This window comes from Equus asinus, chromosome 6, assembly GCF_041296235.1.
Source record: "Equus asinus isolate D_3611 breed Donkey chromosome 6, EquAss-T2T_v2, whole genome shotgun sequence".
In the NCBI taxonomy this organism is placed as follows: domain Eukaryota; kingdom Metazoa; phylum Chordata; class Mammalia; order Perissodactyla; family Equidae; genus Equus; species Equus asinus.
In genome coordinates, this window is record NC_091795.1 from 89,717,519 (window position 1) to 89,732,948 (window position 15,430).

The 15,430-nt window shown below is 45.6% G+C and overlaps 1 long non-coding RNA gene across 3 annotated transcripts; it reads right to left on the reverse strand.

The window, feature by feature from the left end:
• Window positions 1-207: 207 nt before the first annotated feature.
• On the reverse strand, window positions 208-14,102 carry LOC139045562 (uncharacterized). Of its 3 annotated transcripts, XR_011504194.1 has the most exons (4): window positions 13,744-14,102; window positions 7,515-8,664; window positions 5,600-5,692; window positions 208-2,722 (listed from the first exon to the last, which is right to left on the reverse strand). It is a non-coding gene; the product is annotated as an uncharacterized lncRNA (long non-coding RNA). The 3 variants fall into 3 exon arrangements; XR_011504192.1 differs by having other exon boundaries at window positions 5,600-8,664; XR_011504193.1 differs by lacking the exon at window positions 13,744-14,102 and adding an exon at window positions 10,187-10,349 and having other exon boundaries at window positions 5,600-8,664.
• Window positions 14,103-15,430: the final 1,328 nt, after the last annotated feature.

Genomic DNA, 15,430 nt, shown 5'->3' on the forward strand with positions numbered 1-15,430 from the left:
CGAAAGATCTTAAAAGCTTCCAGGGAAGAAAATGAAAATTCTATCAAAAAGATTGGGGATCAGAATGGCATCAGACTTCTCAATAACAATACAGAATATTAGAAAACAAAGAAACAGTGCTTTTGAATTTCCGAGAGAAAGTGATTTTCTTTTTCTTTTTTTTTAAAGATTTTATTTCTTTTCCTTTTTCTCCCCAAAGCCCCCCAGTACATAGTTGTATATTCTTTGCTGTGGGTCCTTCTAGTTGTGGCATGTGGGATGCCGCCTCAGCGTGGTTTGATGAGCAGTGCCATGTCCGCGCCCAGGATTCGAACCAACGAAACACTGGGCCGCCTGCAGCGGAGCACGCAAACTTAACCATTTGGCCACAGGGCCAGCCCCTGAGAAAGTGATTTTCAACATAGATCTCTATACCCAGCCAAACTAACTAAATAATGTGAAAATAGAATAAAGAAGTTTTTTGTTATGCAAAACTCAAAAATCTTACATCCCATACACCATTTTTTAGGAAGTTATGCTCCATCAAAATAAGGAATTAAACAATAGAAAGATCTGTAGATAGATAGACAAATGATAGATAGACAGATGGATAGATAGATAGATAGATAGAAAGACAGATAGATGATAGATAGACAGATAGATAGATAGATAGATAGATAGATAGATATGATATGATAGATAGAGAAAGAGAGAGATCAGTCAAATGAACAAGCCAACTAGGAACAGAACAGCCAACAGAAAGGCAACAATGATAAGTCACGTGACCCAGACAAAATAGGCTTACAACTATAAAGGTTTATTTCCTGCTACATGTCCATTGTGGGTTGACTATGGCTCTGCTCCATGTCATCTTTACTCCTGATCTGACTTGATGGAGCATCCTCTATCTGAAATGTTGACAGCCATCATGGCAGAGGATGAAAGAGATCAGAGCAAGCTATCCTCTGGCTCCAACTTTCTTCTCAGAAGTGATACACACACATGCCACTGCTCCTCACATTTCATTGGCCAAGGCAAGGTACAGGACTAAGCCTGATATCAACAGGACTCAGAAATATAATCTTCACGCAGGAAGTGACAGTGAATGTGTTTTAACATGCAGTCCACCACATCGCAGGATGACAGCTGCGTATCAGGCTTAAAAAGCACCCCAAACTGGAGCAGAAGACAGAGGGTCACGGGAGGGAGCTCTACAGGTGGGAAAATGCAACTGATAGATGATCTGCTTTATATAAGCACTTCCCAAAAACGACTGATAAACCTTACAGATAAAAAAGAAGCTAAGAATATGTACGCAGTCCTATGCAAAGAATTATGAACTCTAGCAGAAACCAAAAAAATTATATAAAAAAAGGAAATATTCCTAATAATGTACTTGACTCTTTGGTGAACAATACCTTCATAATAAAAATGTAAATCCTGACTGCTGATTGAACTACAAATTATGAAGTAATTATATTGGGAGGATGGAAAGAGAGGACATAAAGGGCATAGTTATAAGAGATTTAAACCCTCAGGTCTACTAAAGTAAACCGAAGCTTAGAAATATTCTTCCTGGAGTCTGATTCTGTAATATCTCACTCTGAGTGTGCTCCACCAAGAACCAGAAACACACGGTAATCCACCAGGGATGCACTGACAGTCAATACGGATCATGCCTAGCATTAATAAATTTTAAAATAGCAATATAAGCACATAGAAAATGGAAATAATCATGTGAAAACCAGCATGAAGTGCTGCAACTGGATGCCTTTAAGGAGCAAAAAAGAAGTGAGAGGGGAAAGTAGGGGATTTTTGTTTTTGTTAAAACAATGTACATTTTAGTGGGGCTGGCCCTGTGACCTAGTGGTTAAGTTCAGTAAACTCCACTTCGGCAGCCCGGGTTCAGTTCCCAGGCACAGACCTACACCACTTGTTGGCAGCCATGCTGTGACGGTGACCCACACACAAAATAGAGGAAGACTGGCACAGATGTTAGCTCAGGGTGAATCTTCCTCAGCAAAACAAAACAAAAAGAATGTACATTTTACTTTAACAAAAGTACAAAAAATATATATATATCATGCTCTGTCTGATTCATTTTTAAAGTCAGTAGGGCATAGAACATAAATAAATAATAAAATACTTATACTTAAGGGATTAATTTTCCAGGCATCCAGACATAATAAATTGAACCTGACAGTATAACCATCCTGGCAGTCATGCAGTCTTTCTTTGATGATTCAGAAGGCACTTTAAGGACCTGGCAATGACCCGAGGTCACTCCTCTGAACATCCTTCTTCATTCTTTCCTAATGTGTTAGTCTTGTATGACTTGATTTCATGTTGGCCATTCTAAAATCTCAAAGAATCTACTTTCTCTTCGGTAAACACAAAACCTCTTTGGAGGTTCTACTGATGATGCTGGAAAAATCCATGGCTTCCCATTTGCTCCTCAGCTGACTGGGGAAGAGCTGAGGGCTACTGGCTCAGTCAGAGAGCCAAGCTGTGCAACCCAAGATGTGGAAGTCGAGCGGAGAGGAGACAGTCTTTTCCTCAGAGCCAGAAAGTATGGAAACAATGGAAGTCCCTCTAAGGAATTCAGAAACTGTGGGTCCATTGTGCCCAGATATCACCATGTGGGAAGTGTAGCCAAGCTCTCCAAGCCAGAAAATGTCCCTGGGATTGTTTTGCCTGCCCTCAAAAGGCTGGGCTGATGTACATGGCTTTAAACAGATTCTACCTGCAAAAAAAAATACAATCAATCGTTCAGATACGTTCATTAAACGATATATTTATATGACAATATCCTATATAAATATTAAAAATCACATCTACAGAAAAATTCCTAATGTCATGGTAAAACATTTATGATATAATGTGAAGTTAAAAAAGTAAAAAGAAACTGATACATAATCTATAAATCGTTTATGTCTATATGTGTGTATGTGTGTATGAACAGCACTGAGCAGATTTGTTGGCGCCTTTGGCCTCAGTTTCCCCATAAGTGAAATGAAGTGTTGAATGAGAAAAGTGGCCTGGCCTCTTCCTCAAAAGCCAACACTGGTACCTGGTGGGTGTGAAGCAGGTGGGGCTTCACATCTCCCATACCAACTTTATCCAAGATGGCTCCCCTTTCATCTAAATAGATGATTACCTAATCTCTAAAGTCACTGCTGACCATATTTTTGTGTGAATTTTGATATGGACAATTATGCAATCCAGCCCGCTTTCCTTCTCGCCTTGGGATCAAGAAGCTCAAAACCAAAATGGCTTTTTTGATGGCTCAAAGCCATCCTCACCCACACTTACTATGTTATCCCAATTCCCTGTTTGGTTTTTCTTATTCCCTCATGTGAGAGATTCAAATCTTTGGCTTTTTTTTTCTTTTTTTTTTTTTTGAGGAAGATTAGCCCTGAGCTAACATCTACCATCAATCCTCCTCTCTTTGCTGAGGAAGACTGGCCCTGAGCTAACATCTGGGCCCATCTTCCTCTACTTTATATGCAGGACACCTGCCACAGCATGGCTTGCCAAGTGATGCCATGTCTGCACCCAGGATCCAAACCACTGAACCCCAAGCCAGAACGTGGGAACTTAACCGCTGTGCCACCAGGCCGGCCCACATCTTTGGCTTTTTTATTCATTAGTGGTTTGGCTTCACTGACATGAATTCTGAAAGCTCTCTCCAATCCTTTTTTGGAAGAGGCGGAGTTTTAATGACAAAGGTTAAGTGCCATTTGAGCCAAAGTCAGGACTGGCTTTCCAACAGCCCCACCATGGAAACTCAAAGGAAACTATTAAATAAGCCAAAATCAGAAAATAATCGGTAGAAAACACGAATATCTTTTATTTACCTGGTATCTAAATGTCTCATTTAGATAAACAAGCAGAAATTCTTACATCTATTGGGGGTCTATATCGTTTATTTTTCTCATCCAAAAAATAAAGGCAAGCTCCTCATCCAAGCCAAGGTTTCGAGACCATACATACAAGAAGATTTGCCAATTTGTTTACTAAAGAACAGAAATGAAACTGCTTAGCTCAGTCTTCACATCAGGAAGGAGACGGTCTTAGTGAGTTGAAAGAAACTCTGTTGTACTTAATCCTTGGATCCCGACTCGGCAATATCTTACTCTGGGTGAACTCCACCTGGAAACCCAGCAAACATTATCCACTGGATGCTCATAAATATATGCACTGGTCAGATTAGGAAGAACAAATATTGACCAGGGCATAGCATCACAAGAAGGCAGAAATGTGCCCTCTTCTCTCACGGTCAAATTGGCTTGGCCTCAGCCTGGGCTGGAATCTCACGGACAGGACTTACCATCCTCCAGTCTTCCAGGGAAGCTCCTCAGTGGGTCCCAGGGAGCAAGGATTGCAGACTAGTATCCTCAAGGCATACTGATCTCACTCATCCCAAGGCCAGCGAGAGTTTCTACAGGACATGGAAGTGTGCTGCCCAAAGGTTCACTGAATTCTGCTCTGCTGAATTCTGGCTTCCACCCTCCACCATTCCACTGACACTGCCCTCACCAAAGTTCACTTACGACCACGTTGCCTGACTTCATGGACTTTATCAGTCTCTTCCACTCTAGACTCCTGCTGCATTAGACACATTGACTGTCATCTCCTTCCTGAAATCTGTTTTCTCTCATTGAGAGAAGTTCCTCCTGTATGTCTGGATTTTCCTTTGAGAATCCAGGTCTCCTAGATGCCTTCATGCATTTTCCTTCTCGTAATCCCTGATACATTGATGCTCCCTGGGGCTCTGTCCTCAACCCTCTTCTCCTCTCATGCCACATGCCCCCGGCTGATATCTCTTTCTGTGGCGTCAACAATGAGTCTAGCCTCCGACGCCTCTCCAGCCCTCTCTTCTGTATTTACAGCCCTTCAAACCAAGCTGACCACTGAACATTTCCACTTAAATTTCTCAGCTGTCAAATCTACACGTTCAAACCTGAATGCACCCTCTTTCCCCAAAAACCTCACTCATCTCTTGTGTTTTCTCTCCTTGTGAATGGCAGCACCATCCAGGCAAGTGACGGAGTCAGGGATGTGGGAGGCAGTCTAGAACCTCCCTCTCCCAACCCCTCCAGCCAATCACTGGGTGATGTCAGTTCTCGCACCACAGGATTTCTTACATCTTCCCTCCGTTATCCCCTGGCCACTGTCTTGCTTGTTCAAGCCCATGTCATCTCTCATCTGAATAAGCACGCAAGTCTCCTCCCCGGCCTCCTGCTTCCGCTCTTCCCCACACACTCCGTCAAGCGATTGCATAATAACAGGCTGACCATATTCTTCTTAGCTGAAGTTTGTTCTTCCTTCCCAATCAAGCTCAATCATCCTTCTCTCTGGGAAGCCTTCCTTGATTAGTAATCTGAGTTAATTCCCCTTGTCTGTCTTCCCAAAGTACCTCGCCTAAATTTGCCTCTATCACAGCACACTCCACACTCTTCTGAACTGTTTACTTGTCTCTCAACAAGACTCTTAGCTCCTCTGGCTTAGGGTCTGGTCTTCTGCTTTTTCATCCTTAGGGCCTAACACAGTTCTTGTACTGAGTAGTCTTCAATACACCAATATGAGAGAATGAGGGAGGTGGGGGGACGAAGCGTACCTGAGTACCTTGGTTCCTCTACCAGCTCTGCCATTAATCTGTTGCATGACCCGGAGCATGTCATTTTAATTCTTTGAGTCTCAGTTTACCCATCTGCAAAATGAGTTATTTCAGTTATTGAAAACAAATATGTTTCGAGCACCTTCTTTTATGCCGAGCACAATGCTCCATGCAGCGCCTGTCACAAATGTAAACAGATCCTTTCCTTTTCCGGGACCTTGTGGGCCGAATCATATTTTCATGGATCTGCTCTGCAGGGTGGACAGATGGCTCCCTTCTAATGCATTTGCCATAGGTTTTCCATTATTCATGTGCCCCCTGCACTCCCCTCCCGGGGCTGCTGAGCTCTGAGCAAAGTGTGTTTCTAATCCCAACTAGGTTCTCTTTCACCCACTGTTGCAAGGGATACACAGATGGAGGAGGACACACTTTACCAACATTCAGCTTTTCTAGAGATTTCCTGCTTTGTGGAATACATCTCATGGCTTTGGGGTCTGCACGCACCGAGCATCCTTTACATAGCTAACTTTAGCCCCAAACTCCACATTTGCCACAATTTACTGAGAAACAGTTTTCTCTTCCCTTGGCTTGGGGTGTCTGGGCTCCATATTTGGTTTCTTGTGTCGTTTTCCTCGTCCCTATCGAAGTTGTGAAGTAAGGGAGGAAAGCAATGTTTATGTCAACAGACATTGGGAAGTCACAAAAAAAGCTAAATTTTCATCTTCCCTAGTGGGAAGCCAATAGATTATTCCTCAAACTGTAACATCAAGAAACATGTTAGTGGAAGAAGTGGAGGAAAATGACAAGAGTCAACTAAAAGAGTTAAAAGTCATCGCCTCTGGGGAAAAGGAAATAGGGAGGGAGAAGTTGGGGGAAGCTGTTGCTTTTCATAAGACTTGCAGAATTGTTCCAATAATATGCATGTATAACTTTGATACAAAATTAAAAACTAAATTAAAGAAAACTGAAATCCTTATTGAATGTAATAGACCAAATGATGCCAATAACCTAAACCCTTGGCCATTGTGGTATCTGATGATGAAAGAGTAGTTTTGAAAATCCCTTCCAGGGGCACCCCTCCAAAGGCCCGTCTCATGAGTCCTCCCCTCTTCCTCCGCTCCTGTGCCCTCCAAGATTCCTCAGCTCCTACAATGGGGTTCATCCTGAGAGACCCAGGGCACTTGCACCATCAGCAACATTGCAGACCGCAGGTGGGACCTGGATCAGCCCCGTTCAGATCCAGCTCGAATCCTGAGCATGCCATTGCAATGTTTCTCACTGGAGTACTTGCTAACTTTCTCTTTGGGTCAGCCCCACCTCCTTATCATTCTAGGAATCTAAACAAACAAATGCCTCCCCTACTGGAAGCAGCAAATCTTCATTTATGGGTGAAATCTGCCAGACCCAACAGCAGAGAACAATTTCTCTCATTACACCAACTCCTCGAGCTCTTGCCAGTGGCAGCTGCTGCCCCATTAAGAACGCATTTTCCACGGTGTAAACCACCCTGCCACCCGCCGGGCTACAGCCAGCTTCGGAGTTGCTGCCAGAAACAGCTGGAATGGGTCACTCAAATCCATGGGCTGTGACGCCCGGAGAAACATTAGCCCCCCAGATAGAGTGTCTCCTTCTTTCCATGTGAGCAGTAGAAAGGGAAAGCCACTGGGGGGATGGTGGCGGCCCTGTTGCAGGGACTGGAATCACTAGGAAGAACAGGCACTCACGCATACTCAAACTCTCACGTACGCCCACTCAAATAATACACCCTGCATCCCTGAAGATGAGCTGGGGTGCTCAGTGGACACCAGACAGAGCCCAACGTCTGGTGCTGATACATCCAAGAAAAGGCACCACATTCAGCCACAGTATTTACAGACCCAAAGGATACTGAGCATGAGTCAAGTTCTTGCCTCACTTTTAGTCACAAACGGGACAAAGAATTTTCTTTTTCATTTCCTCTGTGGCAAGGATGGAAGTGTGCTTCCTTTGGCGTCCATGAGGAGATTGGGGGGTGCACCACAGTCTTATTTTACAAATGCTCACCATCTCCTTCCCTCCACTCCCAACAGAATTGTTCCTGGAAACCCTGCTGCTCCTAATAGTATCACTTGGATTTTGGTCAAAGATAATAAATATTGAATTTGAACATCCCAGCCCTAACTGGACAGCTTGTCCTTGCCCCGGCAAACTATCCACCAGACTGGGAGTGCTCAACTGCATTTTTAAAATCCCCCGGAAAGCTCCGGGCATTGTAAGCAGGTCCTGCTGACCAGACTGATGTTTTCCAGCCGAGCTCTCCAACAATGCCATTTACTGCACACGAAAGATCACAGCCCACAGATGTGGGCGGCCTCGCTCTGGCCTCTTGAAATTGCATCTGTTTTGAAATGTGACTCGACTTCAATCCAAGGCTGACCATAACATCCACGGCATGGACGGGAGGTGTTTACTAGATAAGCTTTTGATATTTGATGTTTGCTAATCATATTAAAAGCTTGAAACAAAATCCCGGCTACAATAAATCCTCACAATTGTACACAAGAGGCAGGACACGCCGAGGAGCTCTGCCTGGGGGCATGGTCAGAGGCGGGGTGGCATGGTGGGAAGGACGTGGGTCTGGAGGTCAAAGGAAGAAGGACTTAGGGACTCATTCTAATTCTTTCTGTGACTATAAGGGAGGTAAGTCACTGCCCCTGTTGGGCCTCAGTTTCCCCATCTTAGAATTATGGCTCGGACACACTAGGGTCCTCTTCATAGTGACAGCCCAGGTGGACAGGGAGATTAGGAGGCTTTATGTAACTGCTTCGCAGATGAATGTATGAATAGTTGTGTGGTAATGAATTTGACTTTGCAGTATAGTTCCTGCTGTCTCTTCAGCCGATCCTGACTCCGTGAAAATCCGATGCTTTGGTGTCCCCCAGAGATCAGCCTATCAGAAGCAGCCTCTCCATTGCAGTGGGCGAAGCCTGTTTCGATGACGGGGCGGAGCAGAAGGCTCAGGACTTGGACCACAACTATAACTCTCTTGAAGGGTCATCACTGGATTTCCTCCCAGGAGTCGGACTCTAAGAATGGAAGGCAAACCATTTGGGGATGAAGTTGGCTCTGGATGTTATCTCAGCCCCCACCTCCCCAATTCCTAGATGAACAGCCAATGTTCCCTTCCCATGCATCATGCATTAGTACCTCCTATCTCACTGACCCCACCCCATACCCACCCATCCCTCATTTGAGATATCCTCCTAGATTCTTTCCTGCCTGAATCATAATCTTTCTTTAGGCTTCACATACACTAAATTTAAAAGCGGATGAAATCTAAACCCCAGAGAATCAGAGCGGGCTGGTCTACTGTGTCTCCACTACTGTTCTCCTGCTTGGCTTCACTTTCGCAGGGCCCTACTTGTCAGAACCTTTAGCCACCACCCTCTCCTTACTTGTTCCTATTAACCTGACCTAATAGCAGTTACTAACAATGGCATAGGATGTGACCTTCCCCACAAGGTCAACTTTTAAGAAGGACTAAAGTCTAAGGCCTTCTGGGCTCTGTGGAGTTGGAGCTCTTGTGGTAGAATGGCGGGCATTAATCAGGGTGGTCTCTCTGGACACGGCAATCTCCCTCACAACCCCACAAATCCTCGCCAGCTAAGCCTCCAGCTTACTGGGTCATCTTGGGCCTCCCAGGGCTTCTCAGAGCCATCTGGTGGGAAAATAAGTATCATCGACCTTTGTGAAATCCCATTTGGTAACAATGGGGAGGTTTTGCTCATATCCAAGGAATCTACGACTTCACTGAACTGGAGCCAGGCAGGTAGGAGACCAGAGCAGAAGGGTGCGCCAGCTCGCCTTCCTGGGAGCAGTGCCAGGAACCCTGCTTGACATGGCGAAAGCTGATTTTGCCTCCAGTTCTCAGATCTTGTGGAACCCCTGGGCAGAGGGAAGCTATTGGCCATCGGCTTTGTCTGGGGGGAAGGGGGACTTTCTCGTTGGTATCAGTGCAGGACATCAGTAAAGCAATTTCCTTTGCAGGACTAATTTAGTGCTTGTTCACACAATAAGGCCTGCCTACTAGGTCATGTCATTGACCAAACTGGTCAATTTAAAACTGAGATCAGCACAGCAAGCGCTTACAACCAGGGATGCATCTCTCACCAACAAAGGAGGACACATTGCAAGACAGCTAAGAAGAATCCTACAGACGTGAGCTCCCTTGGGCTGAGTCCCTCCTCCGAGGCAGACTTTGCAGACAGCACTTCATTGAAATCTCTGTGCCTACCTCTTTGGGGTCAGTGTTATAATTCCCTCTTTGACGGATGAAACCTAAGATCCCAGAAGAAATAAGAAGTAGAAGCAGGATTTGAGCCTGAATCTCTGACCCAAAGTCTAGGCTCTGCCATGAAACTTCTCAGCCTCTACTGTTTCCCACGAAGTTTAAGGATAGAAATTAGGCCACTGTAACATTTCACAAAACCCTGGATAGACAGAATCACAACTTTCTTCATATCAGGTCCTAACGGATGCCTGGGAGTCAGTGTTGCCCCTGAGCGCTTCCGTCAGAGCTCTGAGGAGCTTTATCACTAAGAAACCTACCCTTTGGTCTGGGGTCCCCCACGGCTGTCTCGAGGGCTTCCTTGCATAGTTGTCCTCCTCCCCAAGCCTCTTCCAAGGCCTGAAACTGCCTTCTTCCAAGTCATGGACCCAGCCATAGTCCCCAACTGCCAGAAAAGGGATAAGAACAGTCTGGCCCTGCCTCTCGAGTTTTGTTATTTTTGTTGCCATTGTTCTGCATTTTCATTTTTAAAACATTAATAAAGTTGATCTTTTCTATTAGAGAAGTAAAATTAATTTTTAAATCCCCTATCATTCTATCAATCAAAGATGACCACCATTAATACTTCTTTCTAGCTTTTTTCTATTCGTAATTGTGTGCCTGCTGCTTTATGAGACTGTGTGTTTTCATAGTTGTGACTAAATGCACAATTTTATATCCTGTCACTCCCTCCTAATGTTATGACGTAACCATTTCCCTCTGTTTTTAGAAAGTCTTCGTAAACATCCTTTCAATAACTGTATAAATACCCATTGTGAGAATGGAACACAGTTTACATAGTGAATCCCCCATTGTTGGATCTCTAGGTTATTCTCAATTTTTCCCTGTTATAAACAATGCTGTAATGAACATACGTGTTTATAGATTTCCTTCAGAAAGATCCCACAAAGTGCAACTACTAGGTCAAAGTGTATGAAGAGTTTAAGATCCTCGATAGATGTGTCCAAACAGCATTATAAATATTTGAACGTACTTTAAACATTGACTCACAGAGTGTCAAAATAGGAAGGAAGTTTTAAAATCACCTTGTCCAACTTCTTCCACTTCCAGATGAGAAATCCCAGTGGGCCTATGAGATCGTGGTCAGCAGTCGCTACTCATTCAACAAAATGGCCCCCATCCTAGATTTTACTCACTTCCAGCAACAGCGTGCATTTGGCCTTTGCTCAATGCTTTGCTCTTGCCTGTGCCTGGAATATCCTCACGCTGCCTCCTGGCCCATTTCTTTGTGGAGAAATCACCCAGACTTCAAGGGCCTTCTTCTGTGGGGGTTTCCCACCCTGTCGGTTGATTATCATTTGTGCGGGGAGCACGATGGACCTATAGGAATATGAAGGTCCCTGCTAAGACCCCCTCACCCTGAGGATCACATCTCTCATCCCACCCTCCCTGCCACGGGTGTGCCTGCCCCTACACGAACACAGAGTAAGTGTTCCATCACTTCACACATTTTCTTCCTCTCTGGCCTACCCGCAGCCCAGCCCTCAACTCCAGGTCATGGCTAGCCTGGCCAAGTCCTACTGAGAAGCAAGTTCATCATCCCCTCCCTGGCCTCACTGCCTCTCTGCATGGGGCACCCCAACAACCGGGTCAACATCCAACAGCGAGCCTGCCACAGGGAAAACCACAAGTTTCCAGCCAGAGACCTACTTTCAAATTCCAATTCCAACTCTTATAGGCAGAGACCTTGAGCAAGTGACATGACCTCCTGAGCACCAATGTTCTCACCTGTGGAAGGCTCTAGTAACTCCCTGATGGGATTACTGGGAGGAGCAAATGTCTATAAGTTACCACTCTCCCTTTCCTATTACCAGGCACCTATTTCCTATTACCCTGGTTACTTACCCCGAGGGGCCATCAGTCAGGAACAGGCCACAGAGTGGCCAAGGTAGATAGAACCAGAAATGATCACCCCCTCCTCCTCCAAATGGCTAGAGGCTAACGGGGATGTCTTTGTCAGGAAGCAATGTGGACAAAGACACTAAGTCTAACTGTGTAATTATGCCGGGGTTCCTTCTAGTAATTAGCTTTTCCTTATGAGAAAGGCAAATAATTATCTTTCTGCCTCAGATCCAGACAGCACGTTCAGAGGCATCTATCCACATATCTGGGAGGGTGGGAAGGAAAGGATGCCACCCAACTGAATACAGAACCGTCTGAAACCAGTAAATGCTCTCAAAAATTTTCTACACAGACAATGTAACATTTTGGAGGATAGTGAGACTTTTGTGCGTTACTAGGGTGTTTTACAAATGACAGAGGCAGGTCCCATTTGAAAGTGGCATGTACAAGGGTGTACTCAGACGCAGCCTCTGTCAAGAGGTGGTGGTCAGAGCCGGTTCATCCCCAGGTCAAGTGGGAAGTTCCAGCAGAGGGACCACACTGACAGAAGGGAGTGCACATCTCCGTGCCCTCGGGGCCCGTCAGAACACAGGGCCAGAGCCCACTCTGGGCTGGCCTGCATTCCTTTTCCAATCTCCTCACTGTTCCCAGGGTCTTCCTTCTGACCTCCAATGCGATTCTCCACTCCACCCCTTTTCCTCACCCGGCTGATAACTCCTTAGCCTTCAAGATTCATTCAGGTAGAATCCTGTCTAGCAAAGCTTTTGCCTTCCTTGGCTACCCCCAGACCCGGTTAAGGCTCCTCTGGAGGGTTCTCCTAACACCTCGTGTTTTCTTCATCACGGCACTTCTCGGGTGGCCTTGTCATTGACCCTCACTGAAATAATGTTCTAGAGGGCAGAGACCACCTTGTATTCCCTTTGTATCTCCTGAACCTAACACAGTTACAAGCTCTTAACAATGTGTTTGTGGAGTGAATACATGAAAATAACTCATTGACCGACAAAGAATAGATTATTGATTGGAAATGAATGAACGAACGAGTGTATTAATGAAAGAACATAAGTTTACTCTTGGACAGTATTAAATCTGGGCCGAAAAGGAGCAGCTAATAGACTAATAACAGACTCCACCCTGCCACAGAGGGGACTCTAGGTAGATTCCTAAAGGGTTGGCACAGAGCAGAGGCAGCTCTGGCCAGCTGCCGATGGGCGAGCCCAAATTTCCTGAAGAGGCACAGAGACAAATGTCAATAAAGTGCATCCGGCTGTCTAGAGGCAGAGAGAAGAGGCTGCATTTAACTTGCTGTTTGATGCTTCGGTGTCATTTCCTCAAAGTCATTAATTGGAATTTGACTGGAGATTATTCACTTTGGAGGAAATAGATTAATTCTCCCAGGCTATACAATATTGCCTAATAAATTTGTTATTGTGAACACTTTACATCTGTCTCAGTGGGTTTTACCGTCCCTTTAAGGGCCAGCTCTGTCTCTCTCCATGTAGAATTCAGCATGCATCCTGTCATCCTCCTGAGGGTCTCGCTCTCCTACTTAGGTACTGCTACCACCACCAGACTGTGCCCACCAAGGGCGGGGACTAGGATTTCTTCCTTCTGCATTCCCAGTGCTAAGAGCAATTTAATAATCATCCAGAGAAGGTGCTCAATTTCTGATTGTATAAATAACAAGCAAATAAATTGATCCTTCCAATGTTTTAAAAAGCTCACCAAAACCCTTCCCAATACCTCTACCACCTCTCAACACTTTAGAACCCAGTTCAGAAGAGTGTGGTCCGTAAGTTGTATTTCTTCTTGTCTGCTCCATAAAGCTCCTTCTAAAGTCACCTTACACCTGGCTTGAAGTGACTAAATGCTATACTTTCATTGTTTCAGGCACCGCTGAAGGCAGGTGGGGTGGGGGTGGAAGTGGAGGGTGCAACAGGGGAAAAAGCATGGCACCTGCCTTCGAGGAACTCACAGTCGGGTGGACCCGGATGGGAGGGGAAGAAGCTGTAGCTGTGCGCGGAGATGTCATCACAGAACTGCAAGTTCCAAGAAGAGTTCCATTAAGGTGGAGTCTGTGGAGAACTTGTGGAGGATCAGGGAGGCGAGAACCTTCCAGGAGACAAAAAATAGATAATCCTGGAAAAGGTTCTGGGGCCAAGAGTGGGAGAGAAGACAGTGGCAGTCACAGGGCTGGGACTGTGGAGGGCTGGGGGTTTAAGGTAAAGCTCAGTACACCCCTTCCCAAGGGAAGAGGCCCCCAGGCCTTGAGGCTTTTGCGCTGTGAGGGGAGAGGGCTCTGGTGGAGAGAGAGCCTGAAATGCCTCCCACTAGAACCCATCCCCTCTGGTCTCCAAGTCCCATTAGCTGAGCTGCTCTGTGCTGGGGCCAATCACGCCAATGGGCACACCCTCCGGGTGGGGGGTCCACCGCTCATGGCAGCTGGGGAGCCTGGCTATAGGTAGGCAAGATCAAAAGGCCCGAATAACCTCTGGGGTCACAGTGACAAAATGCTTATGGGCTGGAAGAGGATGGAGCCATTAGAGTAAGGAAATGAACGCTGGCTTTTTCCCCCTCAGTAGGCACAATGGGGGCCGCTGGGGAGGGAACAAAGCGGGCCCACTTGGGCTGGAGGCGGCAGTGGGGAGCGGGCCCTGTTCTCTGGCCCAGGAGTTAATGTGGGCCAGGAAACAATGGGAGCGCTGACCCGGCTGCAGCTTTAGAGTGAGAACACCGCCGGGGTCAGAGCCGCCTGACCCCCAGCGAGGTTAACCAGATCAAAGCCGCCGCTGACCGCCCAGCCCACTGTGCCCCTAATGACTGGAAAATTGCAGTTTCCACTAGCATTGGCCTAGCTACCTCTTCAGGTAGCCGTGCAGCAGGGGTGGGGGCCACCAAGGTAGGAACTCCCCAGCCCATCAGCTCACCAACTCTGTGACCTCACTTCTCTTCTAGAATTGTTCTGCTGGGACCACCCCCCACCTGCCCACTCCTCCCCTCCTGACTTCCCTGTTCTGAGTTAGGCAGCAAAAATAACACTCAGCTTTTAGCTTGTTAAAACATTGAGGCAGTAGGTAAAGAAGAGCAATGAGCATCCTTTATATGGCTTTTGTTTTATCAATTATGAGAGTAAGGACACTAATTATAGAAAATAAAGAAAAGCAAAAGGAAGAAGATAAGAACCATCCCAGAGAGAAGCTCTTGCTGACATTCTTGGTGTATTTCTTGCCAGGCTTTTTTCAATGCATGTTTTTATATAGATAGGGTCATTTGTGTTTATAATTTCATACCCTGAATGTCTCAACAGTATATCCTAAGAATAGTGTCATGTGATTAAAAACTCTCCATAAACATGATATTTAACATCTCCACCAGGTTCCAAGGCTACCATACCTAAAATAGCATAGAACGGACCATAGTGTTAGGTCGTTTCTAATGTTTTATTGATAGGAATACATCTATGATGAACATCTTTGACATAAAGTTGCGTCTGTATCCAAGATTATCTCTTTGTGATGGATTCTCAGGGACACACAATGAAAATATGCAATCGAAGGGCACAAATGTTTTGGAAGAAAATTTATTTCCATTTTTAAAAATTATCAAGAACCAACTATATGGCGGTCACTGAGGATACAGAGACCAGTAAGATGTGGCCTCTA